Raw genomic sequence first — 17,029 nt, forward strand, 5'->3', positions numbered from 1 at the left:
TTTCATCTAAACAGGGTTCCAGAAGATGCCAACTTTTTCTCACCAAAAAGTTCTAGAGCTAACCCCAGAGGGACTTTAGTGTAGCTTCAATAAATTCAATTCAGAAATCTTGACCTGTGCTTTCATTAATTGGGGTAAAAGCCTGACATTCATACTGTCCCTTCTAAAATATTTGCTTCCCAGCAAATGCACTGGAATGGTTTTGGTAAAGTCAATGATACCAAAAGCTGGATAGCTTTCTAATGACTTGGAATTTCAGGGAAAAGCTATGTGATGCCCTTACTGAAGAAGTAGGAAATTAACAAAGTTCCATGTTTCCAAATGCATTACAACAAATTCAAGAAACTGATATCATTTTACCAAATCATTGTTCTTATTTGCTACTTGCAAATGGCCTTCATTAACCCACTCAAAAAAAGAAAAGAGAAAAAAGAAAATCAAGCCACTCTTTCCAGAGTGCATTCTCCCTGTATTCTCAGTTGTAGGGATTTTTTTTTACACGAATATGGGACCTTAGGTCAATAGGATCTTGATTTTCAAGAGTTGTTTTTCCAAAAATATTCATTATTTGGTGATCAGCTATCTGGTGGCAAATCTCTTTGAATCTGCCCAGACTTGGTCTTGAATTAATTATTAGTCCTTCCTTTCAAATAAGACCAATGATATCCATGGGGTGATGTCTTGACTTGTGCATGAATTGGATTAAAGTAAAGTTAAGTTGCACAAAGTCTTCAAGATCACTCTATCTTCAAGAGTCATTGAAGTCCAGTGGCAAGACAAAAGTCAGGGTGACTAGTGATGACCAGAGATGCAGTAGATGACTTTGGCATTTCCAGTGTCTAATCAAGCTCTACAAACTCATAATACCTGCTTCATCTGAATTCCTGACTGTTGGAACAAATTGTTCTCATCTATTACTTTATAGGGCAGTGATGACAAACCTATGGCACATATGTGAAAGATGACATGCAAAGAGTTCTCTGTGGGCACATGCACCACCTTCCCTCCACCCCCAGAATTTGTTACTATAAAGGCAGAGGGACTCGGAAGCAGCTGCTCCCTTCCCCATCTCCACTATGCCTGATGACATTTTTTTCACACCTGCCCCTCTGACCAGCAGCCCAATGGGAGTACTTTGTCTTCTTCCCCTGGGGGGGGGGGGAGGTGATACAGCATGTAGTCTCTAAAAGGTTCACTATCACTATTTGAGGGGGAAGTCTTTACATGCTTGGAGTGGATATCTCCCTAAGTTACCAATAGGTTTGAAGCCTTTTGGTTGCCCTCAATCTGATTTAGCCTGTCTGTTCAGAGGGTTTTACCAGGATATAATCCCTATATACACTACAGCTTCTTGAAGTCACAGGTAAGAGTTGGGTGAGAAGTGGATACATGAAAAATAGATGAGCAGCCCTGAAAAGGGCTTGGCAAGCCTTCACACCCAAGGTGCTAATCCTCCCTGAACATCCCATAAACCCCACATAATGTCCTTGAATAAAAGACAGCCACTGGGACCATATTTAAAGTCTTTCCTGATTGACAGGACTTTTGCTTTACTGGCATAGACTGAGGAAGTTCCAGATCTTTTCTATACTCCAATGAGTCATTCAAGGATAGTGACTGGACATGGAATTTTATTAATAGGGTAACAAGAAAGACCTCTGCAGATTGACACCATCTCCACAAATGATAGATTTGGAGTTGCCTCAAATAAGTTGAATCTTTCCTGGGGTCAAACAGCTGGTATACATCAGAGGTAGTGTCTTAATCTCAGGTTATTTCTTACTTTAAGGCTAGCTTTCTGTTGTCTATTCCATAGTGTCTCTCAGTTATTGGAAAAGATTTTAATGGAGGTTCTAAGGAAATGGAGGATCTCATAATATTCAGAAACTCAATAAACATTTATTAGGAACCTCAAAGACACTGGACCAAACCAGTCCTTGCCCTCATTTTTTACCAAATACCTAAAAGGAGGAGGGAAGATATATTTTGATCACTTCAGAGCTTAACATAATTTCTCCCTTCAGGCAATGTCATGGAAGCATAAAAATGACCAGGAAGGAAATTCCCCAATGGTTAGCTTGATTCTTCCAGAATAAAGCCGTTCACTCAAACAAGCTGTTCATTTTTTGGCAAGATGAGTATCACACTCTGTTCAAAGAAAATATATGTAGGTGAATTTTATACATTTAAAACCTGACATGATTTAAACCGTTTCAGCATGAATCTATAAATGTATGAGTTCAAGAGTTATGAATGAGTAGATTATGTGCATAATAAAAATGATAGGAAACATAAAGGCAATGTGTTCATATATTCACAAGAATTCCTGAAAACCATATTTCCAAAGAAGTAAACAATGGAAATCAGAAGTTTCATGCACTGCCAGACTCTCTCCCAATTCATACCCTGTTTGATTTGCAAATGTTTTAGCTCCTGTATTTCTGGTTCCTGCAGTTAAAAATACAACTATTAACCAATATGGGATAAACATAGCCCTAAGACTTGTCATTTAATGGCTAAACTTTCACCCAGTTTATCTGCAAGGATCAGAGTTAAGAGGCCTTGCAAGAATATCTAGTCCAACTTCCTCACCTTACAAGGAACATACTTGAAGACTGACTTTCCTACTGTCACTCAACTAGAATGAAACAGAACTAGGAATTGAACCCAAGTCCTATGGACAAAAATCCAGTGCTTGTTCCACTTCAAACTATCTGATGTCTCCTGGGCATTGTAACTTATCAAAAGATTTCTTTCTTCATATTTCAACACTATGTACTGGAAACTGTATGAAGTTAGAATACTTGAGTGGCAGCACTTCCATCACATTAAGGGACAATGTGACAGTAATACACATATTTGATCCTTTGCAGTTGACTTGTAGGAGTATCAAATATAAAGAAATGACAGCATTTGTTTTTCTTACTACAAAAAAGATGACATCACAAACTGTTAAGAGGCTAACCATATATTACAGCTTTAATTCAGAGTCACTGTTTGCGTCATAGGACAGCCCAAGAGGGACTGAATAGAAAACCCTTAACATTCCTAAGGCTAATAACATATATAAGCTGCTTTGGGTGAGGCCCCATTGGGTGTGGTTTGATCAAGCATGAAATCTTATTTAATAATAATAATGTTTTAAAAATTGTTACATACACACCCCCTTAGTGTGTTGATAGATTTGTCCAAACAATAGTGGGGACAACCTAAGAAAGTAGAAAAGTATGAAATAAACATGGTTAGAAATATGTATTTAAATACAGTTTATCTTCTCCAGGGACCCAAAGGCTGATGGTTACCAAACCAGCTTACCTCAAATGTGATAACAATGTTCTCTCTAAATCAGCTAGTCAGTCAGTATGATTTATTGAGTACCCATTAAATATCAGACACTGACAAAATCAGAAAGAAATAAAAATTTCCTTCAAAATTCTCACTGAGCCTACAATCTGGGGATTCATAAATGGTGGGAGTGTGGGAGGGGAGGGGGGGCTATACCTCAGAGCCAGGAAGACTTCATTCAAGTCCTATCTCTGACATATACATAGACAACTCCCTTAACTTAGCAGTGCTCTAGGCAACTCTCTAAACCACAAATTGCAGGGAAGGTGCCACCCTACATTGACAGAGAGAGGAATGTTTCATCTAAGCGTTCCTTATACTAATAAAATCCCAGATTCAGGCCTTATACCTTATCCCTATGTGTATAAATATACACACGTTTCTAATACCTTAATTAGTCAGCAAACATTTTAAGTCCTTACTATGTGCTAGGTATTATATCCCTAGGAACAAGGCATTTCAGAGTTAGAAGAGACCCCACCGACCATCAGTTCTAACTCCTAGCTAACCAGGAATTCCTTTGAAAATACTTCTATGTTGTTTCTTCTCTGGAGCTCATCAACATTTAGGGATTATCTGTATTACTGCTTGCTCCTAAAAACTAAAAAAAAAAAAAAAGATGGGATCTGGAGTCACAGCACATGGGTTCAGATTCTGCTTCTAATACTTTCTACTTCTGACACATCAGGCAAGCCACAAGCTTTATGAACCTCAGTTTTTCTTTTCAGTTTTTGAATTAATGTATTTAGTCAATTTAGAACATTATTCCTTGGTTGTATGAATCACATTATTTCCCTCTCTTCCCTCCCTCCACCTTTCCTGATGCCAATGTGCAATTTCATTGGATATTACATGTGTCCTTGATCCGAACCAATTTCCATTTTGTTGGTGTTTGCATTAGGATGTTCAATTAGAGTTTACATCCCCAGCCATATTCCCTTGACCCATGAATTCAAGCAGTTCTTCTTCTTCTGTGTTTCTACTCCCACAGATTTTCTTCCGAATGTGCATAATGTTTTTTTGCGTAGATTCCTCTAAGTTCTTCAGAATCACTGCATTGCCACTTATGAAGAAGTCAATTCCATTTGATTGTACCACTGTGTAACAGTCTCTGTGTACAATGTTCTCCTGGTTCTGCTCCTTTCTCTCTGCATCAATTCCTGGAGGTCATTCCAGTTCCCATGGAATTCCTCCAGTATATTATTCCTTCCAACACCAGCATATACCACAATTTGTTCAGCCATTCCCCAATTGAAGGGCATCCACTCATTTTCCAATTTTTTACCACCACAAAGAGCGCAACTATGAATATTTTTGTACATGTCTTTTTCCTTATTATCTCTTTGGGGTGCAAACCCAGCAGTGCTATGGCTGGATCAAAGGGCAGACAGTCTTTTATCACCCTTAGGGCATAGTTCCAAATTGCCCTCCAGAATGGTTGGATCAATTCACAACTCCACCAACAATGCATTAATGTCCCAACTTTGCCACATCCACTCTAGCATTCAGTACTTTATATTGCTGTCATGTTAGCCAATCTGCTAGGTGTGAGGTGATACCTCAGAGTTGTTTTGATTTGCATTTCTCTAATTATAAGAGATTTAGAACACTTTTTCATGTGCTTATTCATAGTTTTGATTTCTTTAACTGAAAATTACCTATTCATATCCCTTCCCCATTTTTCAATTGGAGAATGGCTTGATTTTTTATACAATTGGTTTAACTCTTTATAAATTTGAGTAATTAGACCTTTGTCAGAGGTTTTTGTTATGAAGATTGTTTCCCAAATTGTTGCTTCACTTCTAATTTTGGTTGCATTGCTTTTGTTTGTACAAAAACTTTTTAATTTGATGTAATCAAAATTATTGATTTTAAATTTTGTGATTTTTTTTCTAGCTCTTGCTTGGTTTTAAATTCTTTCCTTTCCCAAAGATCTGACATGTATACTATTCTGTTTTCAAATAATTTGCTTAAAATTTCCTTCTTTAACCAAGTCATTCACCCATTCTGAGTTTATATTGGTGTAGGGTGTGAGATGTTGATCCAAACCTAATCTCTCCCATACTGTCTTCCAATTTTCCCAGCAATTTTTATCAAATAGTGGGTTTTGGTCCCAAAAGCTGGGATCTTTGGGCTTGTCATAGACTGTCTTGCTGAGGTCATTTATGCCAAGTCTATTCCACTGATCCTCCTTTCTTTCTCTTAGCCAGTACCATTTTGTTTTGATAACCACTGCTTTATAGTATAGTTTGAGATCTGGGACTGCAAGTCCTCCTTCCTTTGCATTTTTTTTCATGATTTCCCTGCATGTCCTTGATTTTTTGTTGTTCAAATTAAATTTGTTACATTTTTTTCTAATTCAGTAAAAAAGTTTTTGGTAGTTCAATGAGTATGGCACTAAATAAGTAAATTAATTTGCGTAGGATGGTCATTTTTATTATGTTAGCTCATCCTACCCATTAGCAGTCAATGTTGTTCCAAATGTTTAGATCTAGTTTTAATTGTGTGGAGAGTGTTTTGTAGTTGTGTTCATATAGTTCTTGTGTTTGTCTCCGCAGATAGATTCCTAAGCATTTTATATTGTGTAGGGTGATTTTAAATAGAATTTCTCTTTCTAATTCTTGCTGCTGAGATGTGTTGGAAATATATATATAGAAATGCTGATGACTTACGTGGGTTTATTTTGTATCTTCCAACTTTGCTAAAGTTGTTGATTATTTTGACTAGCTTTTTGGTTGATTCTCTGGGGTTCTTGAAGTAGACCATCATATCATCTGCAAAGAGTTATAGCTTGGTCTAGTCATTGCCTATTTTAATACCTTCAATTTCTTTTTCTTCTCTAATTGCTACTGCTAGTGTTTCAGTGTTAAATAATAGAGGTGATAATGGGCATCCTTGTTTCACTCCTGATCTTATTGGGAAGGCTTCTAGTTTGTCCAAATGGCAGATGATATTTGTGATGCTTTTAGATATAAATTGTTTATTATGTTTAGGAAAGGCCCTTCTATTCCTATGCTTTCTATTGTTTTCAACAGGAATGAGTGTTGTACTTTTTCAAAGGCTTTTTCTGCATCTATTGAGATAATCATATGATTTTCGTCAGTTTGCTTGTTAATACGGTCGATTATATGGATGTTTTTCCTAATATTGAACCATCCTTACATTCCTGATATGAATCCTACATGATCACTTGCTGGAGTCTTTTTGCTAGTATCCTATTTAAGATTTTTGCATCTATGTTAATTAGGAAGATTGGTCTATAGTTTTCTTTCTCTGTTTTTGACCTGCCTGGCTTTGGAATCAGTACCATATTTGTGTCATAAAAGGAATTTGATAGAACTCTTTCTTTGCTTATTCTGTCAAATAGTTTGTACAATATTGGGATTAGTTGTTCTTTGAATATTTGAATGAATTCATTTGTGAATCCATCTGGACCTGGGGATTTTTTCTTAGGGAGTACTTTGATGGCTTGTTCAATTTTTTTTTCTGATATGGGGTTGTTTAGGTACTGTATTTCTTCCTCTGTTAGTCTAGGAAATTTATATTTTTGTAAATATTCATCCTTATCACATAGATTGCCATATTTATTGCCATATAATTGAGCATAATAATTTTTAATGATTGCCTTAATTTCCTCTTAATTAGAGATCAGGTCTCCCTTTTCATATTGGATACTATCAATTTAGTTTTTTCTTTCCTTTCTTTAATTAGACTGACTAGTACTTTGTCTATTTTATTTGTTTTTTCAAAGTATCAGCTTCTAGCCATTTATTAATTCAATATTTCTTTGTCTTTCAATTTTATTTATTTCTCCTTTGATTTTTAGGATCTCTAATTTAGTCTTCATCTGAGGATTTGTAATTTGTTCACTTTCTAGTTTTTTAATTTGCATGTCCAATACATTGACCTCTGCCCTCTCTAATTTGTTAATACTTGAACTCAAAGATATTAATTTCCCCCAAGAACTGCTTTGTCTGTATCCCATAGATTTTTAAAAGATGTCTCATCATTGTTATTTTCTTCTATGAAGTGATTGATTATTTCTATGATTTGTTCTTTAACTAACCACTTTTGGAGAATTGTATTGTTTAATTGCCAATTAATTTTTGATTTACCTCTCCAAGTACTCTTACTAATTATTATTTTCATTGCATTGTGATCTGAGAAGGTTGCATTTTTTTCTGCTCTTTTGCACTTATTTCCAATGTTTTTATGCACTAATTGTGAGTTTTGGAATCTTCTATCTTGCTTGGTATAGCACCCAAAAAATTGTGTACACCCACGCTGCACAGGCATGTGTTAGTCAGTGACAAATCAGAGATGACTAACTGTCCACCTGGGCTGTCCTAAGCCAAGCTTGAGCCACCTTTGGCACTTGTGAGGCAGAGGAAGTGACATAGAAAGCAGCATCTGTAATTTGCTCACTTCCTGTGGACAGAGCTGGGCGGCAGTTCGTGCTAGGAGCTTGAGCAGGGAGGAGGCCCACAGACAGCTTCCTTCAGATTGGTCACGTGAGTCAAGGACTGATTCTCCTTTCTACCTTGGCCTTCCAGGCATAAACTCCCTCTGGCTTGGCCAGAAGGTTTAGTTAACCTCTTTCCCTTTCCTCCTCTCTCCTCTCCCTCTCCCTTTTCTTACTCCCGATGTGATTAAACCACCATAAACTCCATTCTGACTTGAGGGTTTCATTTAGGGAATTACATAGCTGAATTCCTTGGCGACCATAAATTAATATATATATATATATATATATATATATATATATATATATATATATATATATCAGTCTTTTAAAGCGATATAATACATGGTCAATCTTTGTGAATGTACCATGTGCTGCTGAAGAGAAGGTGTATTCCTTTTTGTCCCTATTTATTTTTCTACACATATCTACTAACTCTAATTTTTCTAAGATTTCATTCACTTATCTTACCTCTTTCTTATTTGTTTTTTGTTTGATTTATCTAAATCTGATAGAGTATGGTTCAGGTCTCCCACTAGTATAGTTTTTCTATCTATTTCATCCTTGAGCTCCACTCGTTTCTCCTTTAGAAATTTGAATGCTATGTCATTTGGTGCATACATGTTGAGTACAGATAATTCCTCATTGTCTATACTGCCTTTTATCAGGATGTAATTACCTTCCCTATCTCTTTTAACTAGATCTATTTTTACTTCGGCTTTCTTAGATATCATGAATGAAACTCCTGCTTCTTTTTATCAGTCGATGCCCAAAAATTTGGCTCCGTCCTCTTACTTTTACCCTATGTGTGTCTACCTTCCTCATCTATGTTTCTTGTAAGAGCATATGATAGGGTTTTGGATTCTAATCCACTCTGCTATTCACTTGCGTTTTATGGGTGAGTTCATTCCTTTCACATTCAGAGTTATGATTACCAGCTGTGTATTTCCCAGCATTTTGATTTCTACTTCTAGTCCTGCCTTTTCTTCTTTCACTATTTCCTTCTACACCAATGGTTTGTTATTTTTCAGTCCACCTAATTCCCACCCTTATTTTACTTCCCTTTCTACCCTCTCCCTTCTTATTTTCCCCTTATTTTTTTACAATCTTTTTAAACTACACCCACCCTTCTCCCTCCCTTGTACTGCTTCCCTCCCCACCAGACTATTTGTTACCCTTCTACTTCCCTATAGGGCACAAATCATTTCTTTTTCCCAATGGATTGGATTGTTCTTCCCTCTTTGAGTCAATTAGACATAAAAGTTGAGTATTTCTTATCTCCAATCTCTTTACCCTTCCAGTGTTTTGATGTTCTCCCCTCTCCCTCCATGAGCTTCTTTGTGACATATAAATTTACCCCTTTTTGTTTCTTTTCCCATCTCTTTTAGTATTTAGCTATTTTTTAGCTCTAGTTGTATATATGTATATAAAGATATACATATATATGTATTTATGCATACATTTATCTATATACATATTTATGTCTTGTCATTTTATCCTATACAATTTGTTACTGATCCCTCAAAGTGTAATTCTTTTAGCTGCTAGGTGATAATAACAATTTTTAAGAGTTACCAATGACCTCTTTTCTTATAGGGATACATATCATTTTAACTTATTAGGTCTCTTTTTTGTTTTGTTTTGTTTTTCTTTTTACCCTCTTTTTAAATTACCTTTTGATGATTCTCTTGAGTTCTGTGTTTGGGCATCATATTTTCTGTCCAGGTCTGGTATTTTCTCTACAAATGCTTGGAATTCTTCTATTTTGTTAAATGACCATACTTTCCCCGTAGGAATATAGTCAGTTTTGCTGGGTAGTTGATTCTTGGTTGTAGACCTAGTTCCCTTGCTTTCCAAAATATCATATTCCATGCCTTTTGGTCCTTCAGTGTAGATGCGCCTATATCCTGTGTTATCCTCAGTGTGGTTCCATGGTATCTGAATGACTTCTTCTTTGCAGCTTATAATATTTTTCCTTGGTCTGATAATTCTTGAATTTGGCTGTAACATTCCTGGGTGTTGTCAGTTGGGGATTAAATACAGGAGGTGATCTGTGGACTCTTTCAATCTCCACTTTTCCATCTTGTTCTAGAATATTGGGGCAGTTTTCTTGGATAATTTCCTGTATTATGATGTCCAGGCTTTTTCTTTTGTTATGGTCTTAAGTTGTCTCTCCTGGAAGAATTTTTTAAATATTCTCTTTTGTGAATGAGGTGCTTCATATTTTCCTTTTTTTTTCATTCTTTTGATTTTGTTTTATAGTGTCCTGCTGCCTTGTGAGGTCGCTTGCTTCTAGTTGTATTCTAGATTTTAAAGACTGGATTTCTTCCCTGCCTTTTTGGTCATCCTTCTCCTTCTGGTCTGATTTTCTTTAAAGGTCATCTTTCATCTTCTCTGCCTCATGTTTCATTTTCTTTGCCTCATCTTTCATCTCCTTTGCCTCAATTTCAAGCTGATTAATGTTGGCTTTCAAGACACTGTTTTCTGTTTCCAGATGACTTATCTTACTTCTTAAGTTCTTTTTCCAGTTGTCTTCAGCCTCCCTTAATTGTGTTTTGAATGGTATTTTGAATTCTTCCAGAACCTGTATCCAATTTGCTGGGGTTTCTGTTTTTTGCTTGGTGTTCCCTCATCCTTCTCTGTTCTGTTTGCTCTTTGTTTATTGCCTGTATAGAAGCTGTCTATTGTTATTTATTTTTCTGTTGTTTGCTCATATTTACCCCCTTCTTTACTCCCTACAGTTGCCTGCACTCTTGCTCTTCTTAATTTTTTTTATGATTTTGGACTTTTCTTTCAGCCTTCACCCTTGGAGCTTTGTCAGCAAATCTCTCAGAACAGTCTATGGAGGAGGGGTGTTGGAGGTTGAGCTTCCCTGTACTCTGAAGACTTTAATGGGATTAAGTCCACCTGGGTTGAGCTGGATGGCCAAAACTTCATGAGGCCAAAACTTCGGGAAGGGGGGACAATATGGAGTGTCTCTACTGCTACAACTAGGCTGCTCACTATGATCTCTGTGCTTCTTCTCTAACTGCTTCCCCACTGCCTGTGTTTGATGCTCTGAGCCTGGCACACCTTTGCCCACAATGTCCTCCCTGGAGACCAACACCTTTGCCTGCCCAGAGGTTCCAGCTGCCCTGGAGGCTTAGCACTAGGTGGGAGAGGGTCCCAGGACCTTCTTTCTTCCTTCCCCTTAAACCCCAGTGTTCTTGAATTCTGGCTTTGGGGCAAATACCTTTTAAATTGAGTGCAGCAAGAGGGTTCTTTGGCTCTATCTTGTTGTTAGGTTTGATTTTCAGTCCCCTAGGAACATTTAGTTTGTAATCGGTAAGGAAGGGTTTTCAGAAGTTTGAACATTTGCTGCCTCTACATTACCATCTTGACTCCGCCTCTTCGTGAACATCAGTTTTATGATCTATAAAATTGTAAAGATTAAAATTTAGGGGAGACTGAGGCAGGTAGAAATTAGTTTCTCTCTGCAAGGAGTATTATATTTTTTAGAGGTTTATTAAAAGTTAAGGATTAAAGAAAATACAGGATAAGAAAAACGTGCCTAGGCCAGAGAGGCCCAGACAAGATGATCTCACATCATGGAAGAGCCCCATCTGCTCCAAAACGGAAGTCCAAAAAAGCCCACAAAAGCCTTTGCAATCAGGTTAAATCCCTTCTCGACCTCAGCCCACCTGAGAATTCAGTGAGATTACAAAGCATTCTGGGGAAGTGGTGCAAGGGCTTGTGGTGATTGAAGTCCAGAGTTCGAGTCTATTTTTACAAGATAAGGAGATTAAACTAGATAACCACCAAGGTGTCCTTTATCCCGAAAAACTGTGACCCTAAAATTCTCCCCCATTAGGTCATGAACTCATTGAAAGAAGGGACTGTCTTTTGCCTTTCTATTTCCAGCATTTAGATCAGTGCCGGGAAGTGAGTGCTTTACGTATTCTTACTAACTAACCCACAATATTGTTTTTAATTCAGCCAAGAACTCATCCATGATTTGTGTTGTTTTTCTACTGATAATTATTTGAATACCTACAAACATGCCAATTAACTAATCCTTAGGTCTTTTTATTATTATATTATTTTCTCAATTATATATAAAACAATTTTAACATTTTTTTCTTAATTTTGAGTTTCAGTTTCTTTTTTTCCCTCCTGCCCCTCTCTCTCCTCCCTGAAAAGGCAATTTGATATAGATTATACAAATACACATATACAAAATATAGTTCAACATTAACCATGTTGCAAAAGAAAACATAAATTCCTCCTTCCAAAAAGAAAAAGGAAGTAAAAAAATATACTTTGATCTGCATTCAGACTTCATCAGTTCTTTCTCTGGGGGTGGATTGCATTTTGTATTATACCTCCTTCAGAATGGTACTGCTGAGAATAGCTAAGTTGCTCACATTTGATCGCAATATTACCTTAACTGTACAAAATGTTCTCTTGGTTCTGCTCACTTCACTTTGCATCAGTTCATTGATGTCTACCCAGGTTTTTCTGAAACCATCTTGCTCATTATTTCTTATATCACAATAGTATCCCAAATTGCATCCATATACTACAGCTTGTTCAGCTATTCCCCAATTGATGGGCATCCCCTCAATTTCCAATTCTTTGTTACCACATAAAAGATGCTATAAGTATTTTGTACATATAGATCCTTTTCCTTTTGTATTGATGTATTTGGGATACAACCCTAGTCATTTTATTGCTGGGTTGGGGAGTATGTACAATTGGTTAACTCATAGGGTTCCAGATAGCTCACCAGAATAGTTAAAGCAGTTTGCAATTCCACCAACAGTGCATTAGTGTCTCAAATTTTCCACATCTCCTGTCACATTTCTTATTTTCCTTTTCTGTCATATTAGTCAATCTTATAGATATGAGATGGTACCTCAGAGTTTTAATTTTCATTCCATACACCAGTTAGGGAAGGACCCACAGTCTTATAAATTTTATCCAGTTATCCATAGATTTGAAAAACAAGACCTTAATCAGAGAAACTCATAAAAATTTTCTCACTTTCCTACTTTCATTCTAATATTAGCTATGTTGTTTTTTGTTTCTGCAACAACCTTTTATCTTAATAATAAAAATTATTGATTTTATATCCCATGAGGCTCTCTATGTCTTGTTTGGTCACAACTTCTTCCCTTATCCAATAGATCTGATGGGCAAAATATTCCACACTCCCTAGTTTGCTTATATCACCCTTTATGTATAAATCATCTATAAATTTTTACCTTATCTTGCTATATGGTATAAGGTATTCATCTCTACCTACTTTCTGCCAACCTGCTTTCTAGTTTTCTTAAAAATTTTTGTCAAAATGAGTTCTTGTTCCAAAATTTGGATCTTTGTGTTTATCAAACACTAGATTACTATGGTCAACTACTGGGTATTATATACCTCATCTATTACACTGATTCACCATTCTATTTCTTAGCCAATACTAGGTTGTTTTAATGATAACTCCTTTGTAATATAGTTTGAGGTCTGATACTCCTAGGCCACCTTTGTTCACATTTTTTTCATTGATTCCTTTGACATTCTTGACCTTTTTGTTCTTCCAGATGGATTTTGTTATTATTTTTTCTAATTCCCTAAAATAGCTTATGATAGTTTGATTGGTTTGGCACTGATCCCTAGATTCTTAAATTATAATATGTTTCATCTCAGATCTTAGTAACCTGTTTGGATAAGTAAAATCATTAGCATTCTTGTTGAGTCTTCAAAGATGTAAGGGACCTTGGCAGTTATCAAGTCCAACTAATACAAGAAAAATCTATCCCTCCACAGCAGCCCCATCATAGTTATCTGGTCTTTACCTGAAAACCTTCCATTGAGAAGGAAGTCACCAGTTAACAAGCATTGTTGATAAGTTGTCAGCCTTATTCTCTTCTAGAGTCATCTAAGCCCAGTGACAACACAAAAATCAAGAAGACTGTTGATGGCTTGAGATGAAGTGAATTACCTTGGTTTCTTCTATGTCTAACTAACTCTAGATGCTCCACAGCACCTACTCCCACCATCTTTATGGCAGTTAGAACAAAATATTCTCATCCAGTAGGAGAAGTTTTTGCATGCCTGGAGTAGATACCCCTTCAACTCCACTAACTAGTGAGTTTGAGGCCTATCAGTTACCCTCAACTTGGTTTAGCCTGCCTGCCAAAATAGTTTATTGAGGTATGATTACTGTGCATGCTACAACTTCTTTTTTTTTTAATTTAGAATATTTTTCCATGGTTACAAGACAACAATTTATGTTCTTTACCTCCTCTCCACCTAACCCTCTCCTGTAGCAATTCCACTGGGTTTTACATGTGTCATTGATCAAGACCTATTTCCATATTATTGTTATTTGCACTAGAGTGATCATTTAGAGTCTACATCCCCAATCATATCCCCACCAACTCTTGTGATCAAGCAGTTGTTTTTCTTCTGTGTTTCTATTCCCACAGTTCTTCCTCTGAATACGGATAGTGTTCTTTCCCATAAGTCCCTCAGAATTGTCCTGGATCATTGCATTGCTACTAGTAGAGAAGTTCATTATATTTGATTGTACTATGATGTATCAGTCTCTGTGTATAATATTCTCCTGGTTCTGCTCCTTTCACTCTGCATCAATTCCTGAAGGTCATTCCAGTTAACCTGAAATTCCTCCAGTTTATTATTCCTTTTAGCACAATAGTATTTCATCACCAATAGATACCACAATTTGTTCAACTATTCCCCAATCAAAGGGCATCCCCTCATTTTCCAATTTTTTGCCACCACAAAGAGCACAGCTATAAATATTTTTATACAAATATTTTTCCCTATGATCTCTTTGGGGTATAAACCCAGCAGTGGTATGGCTGGATCAAAGGGCAGGCAGTCTTTTAGAGCTCTTTGGGCATAGTTCCAAATTGCCATCCAGAAGGGTTGTATCAATTCATAATTCTACCAGCAATGTATTAATGTCCCAATTTTGCCACATCCCCTCCAACATTTAATACTTTCCTTTGATGTCATGTTAGATAATTTGCTAGCTGTGAGGAGGTAATCTGATTTGTTTTGATTTAAATTTTTCTAATTATAAGAGATTTAGAACACTTTTTCATGTGCTTATTAATGGTTTTGATTTCTTTATCTGAAAATTGCCTATTCCATGCAACAACTTCTTGTAGCCACATGTGAAAGTTGGGTGAATGGTGACGGTGACCACCAAAGTTCAATGAGCAGCTCTGAAAACTCTCACATGAGAAGTACTGGTTTTTTCTGAACACCTTGTATGCCCCAATATACATATAAAATAAATATAAACTGATTTGGGAAGTCACCACCAACAAATACTTCTTAAGATAGCCAAACCCACTCTAGAATAAATCAATTAATATGTAGTTTTCCCTTACATCAAAGTCTAAACCTGCTCCCTACTTCTACCTTTTACTCAAATATCTTTATATTTTCTATTTCCCATTTTTCATCTTGGCTACTAGGTAATTGATATTTTGATCATAGCAACTATGAAATTACCTAGAATTTTCCCTAGAAATACTAAATAGCAATGAAGGAAATATTCAAGCAATATAATTATTTTGAAACACTTAAGGACTTTTACAAAGTAACATATATATTAAGAATGCAAAGTAATGTAAAACAAATTGAATAGAAGAGAATTGAGAGACCACTATGAAAAAAAATTAATCATTTATTCACTAAGCCACCCAAAAGTATTTATTGATCATCATCCAAGTAAAATGCAATTTGCCTCTTTAAGGATCTGGAATTAAATGACTCAAAGTAATAGCATGTAAAATGCCTTACAAACTTTAAAGTCTTCCATAATTGTTAATTTTTATCAGCAAAATTTTTATTCGTCCTTGTGGGTATTTGCAACCAATAGATTGCAGCACTTTTCTATAAATTAGGACATAACTCTTTGTCTTCCATCCTAAATTTGTCCCTCTTTCTAATTTACTTAATTCTCAAATGTTATGCTACCCTTCTAGACTCCTCTTCTCTTTATGTGCAAACTCACAATCATCCTTCACTACACTCTTCATTGGTCTCCATATCCAATTAACCTCCAAGATTTATTGATTCTACTTGCACATCTCTCACATCTCACCTTCCACTCAATCACATTCCTAGTTCATACCCTCATCATCTCCCACCTGGATCATTACTATAGGCTCCCATTCTCAGTTTCTCCTCTTTACAATCTTTCCTGCAGTTGGCTGTTAAAAAATAATATTCATTAAGCACAGGGAGGCCATATCACTCCCCTGCTCAAGAAGCTCTTGTTTCCCCATTACTTCTGGGATAAAATTCAAACACCTCTATCTTCTAGCCAAATTGACCTACTTGCTTATTCTCTGTACTTGATTTTCTACCTTTGTTCAAACTATCATTTCCTCTAGAATATTTTCATCTACCACTCAACTTTTTGTATCTGTCATCGATAACTAGAGCATGTAGTTTTCTTTTGGAAGATGAGGTTGTCACCAGCTTTGATATTCTTTAAAATGTTAGTCACTGCTATAAATACAATATAAATTTGGGGTATGATTTGCCAGAGGTAATTCACATCTAAAAAATTCATTGGTATCTGTGTCCATCCCATAATCATATTGGTTAATGTCCCCAGAACATTATCATCCCTGCCACTGTATTATAAATTATACAGTAGCCCCCAATAAATTACAATTATTACCACCACAGCATACCACACTATTAGTTGTAAAATGTTTCCCATTAGATCTTTCCTAGGCTCTAACTGCCAGGAGTTAACAGTTAGAAAATGGTTGTTGTCCCCACAACACTAGCCTCAGGAGTTCCAGCCGACATTTGGTGACAATTGGTCATTCATGATTTTTTTAAATAGGGGATCTGTTCAATCCTGGGGTTCCAGTTGTAATTGAGAGAAGTCTTTCAGTATTGAGAGAGAGAGAGAGTGAGAAAGAGTGGAGACATCCCTTCTCAAAGTGGGGTTCAGGGGAGACAGCAGATGGAATGGGTTGGCTCAGAGAGAGGAGAGGGGGTTTTGAAGATTTTCTCCCTTCTGCCTTCCCTCCTTAACTATGGTGCTCTCCCAGATTTGCTCTTGTCTCTCTTGTCCCCTCTCCACTACTAGAGACCAAAAGTTTTCTTCTTAGGAAGATGTCTCTCCCCTTGATCTATTCACTCACACTTGATTCACAGCTTGGGGAAAAGATAATTACTTTAACATCAACTCAA

This window comes from Monodelphis domestica, chromosome 7 (genome assembly GCF_027887165.1).
Source record: "Monodelphis domestica isolate mMonDom1 chromosome 7, mMonDom1.pri, whole genome shotgun sequence".
Classification (NCBI taxonomy): Eukaryota; Metazoa; Chordata; class Mammalia; order Didelphimorphia; family Didelphidae; genus Monodelphis; species Monodelphis domestica.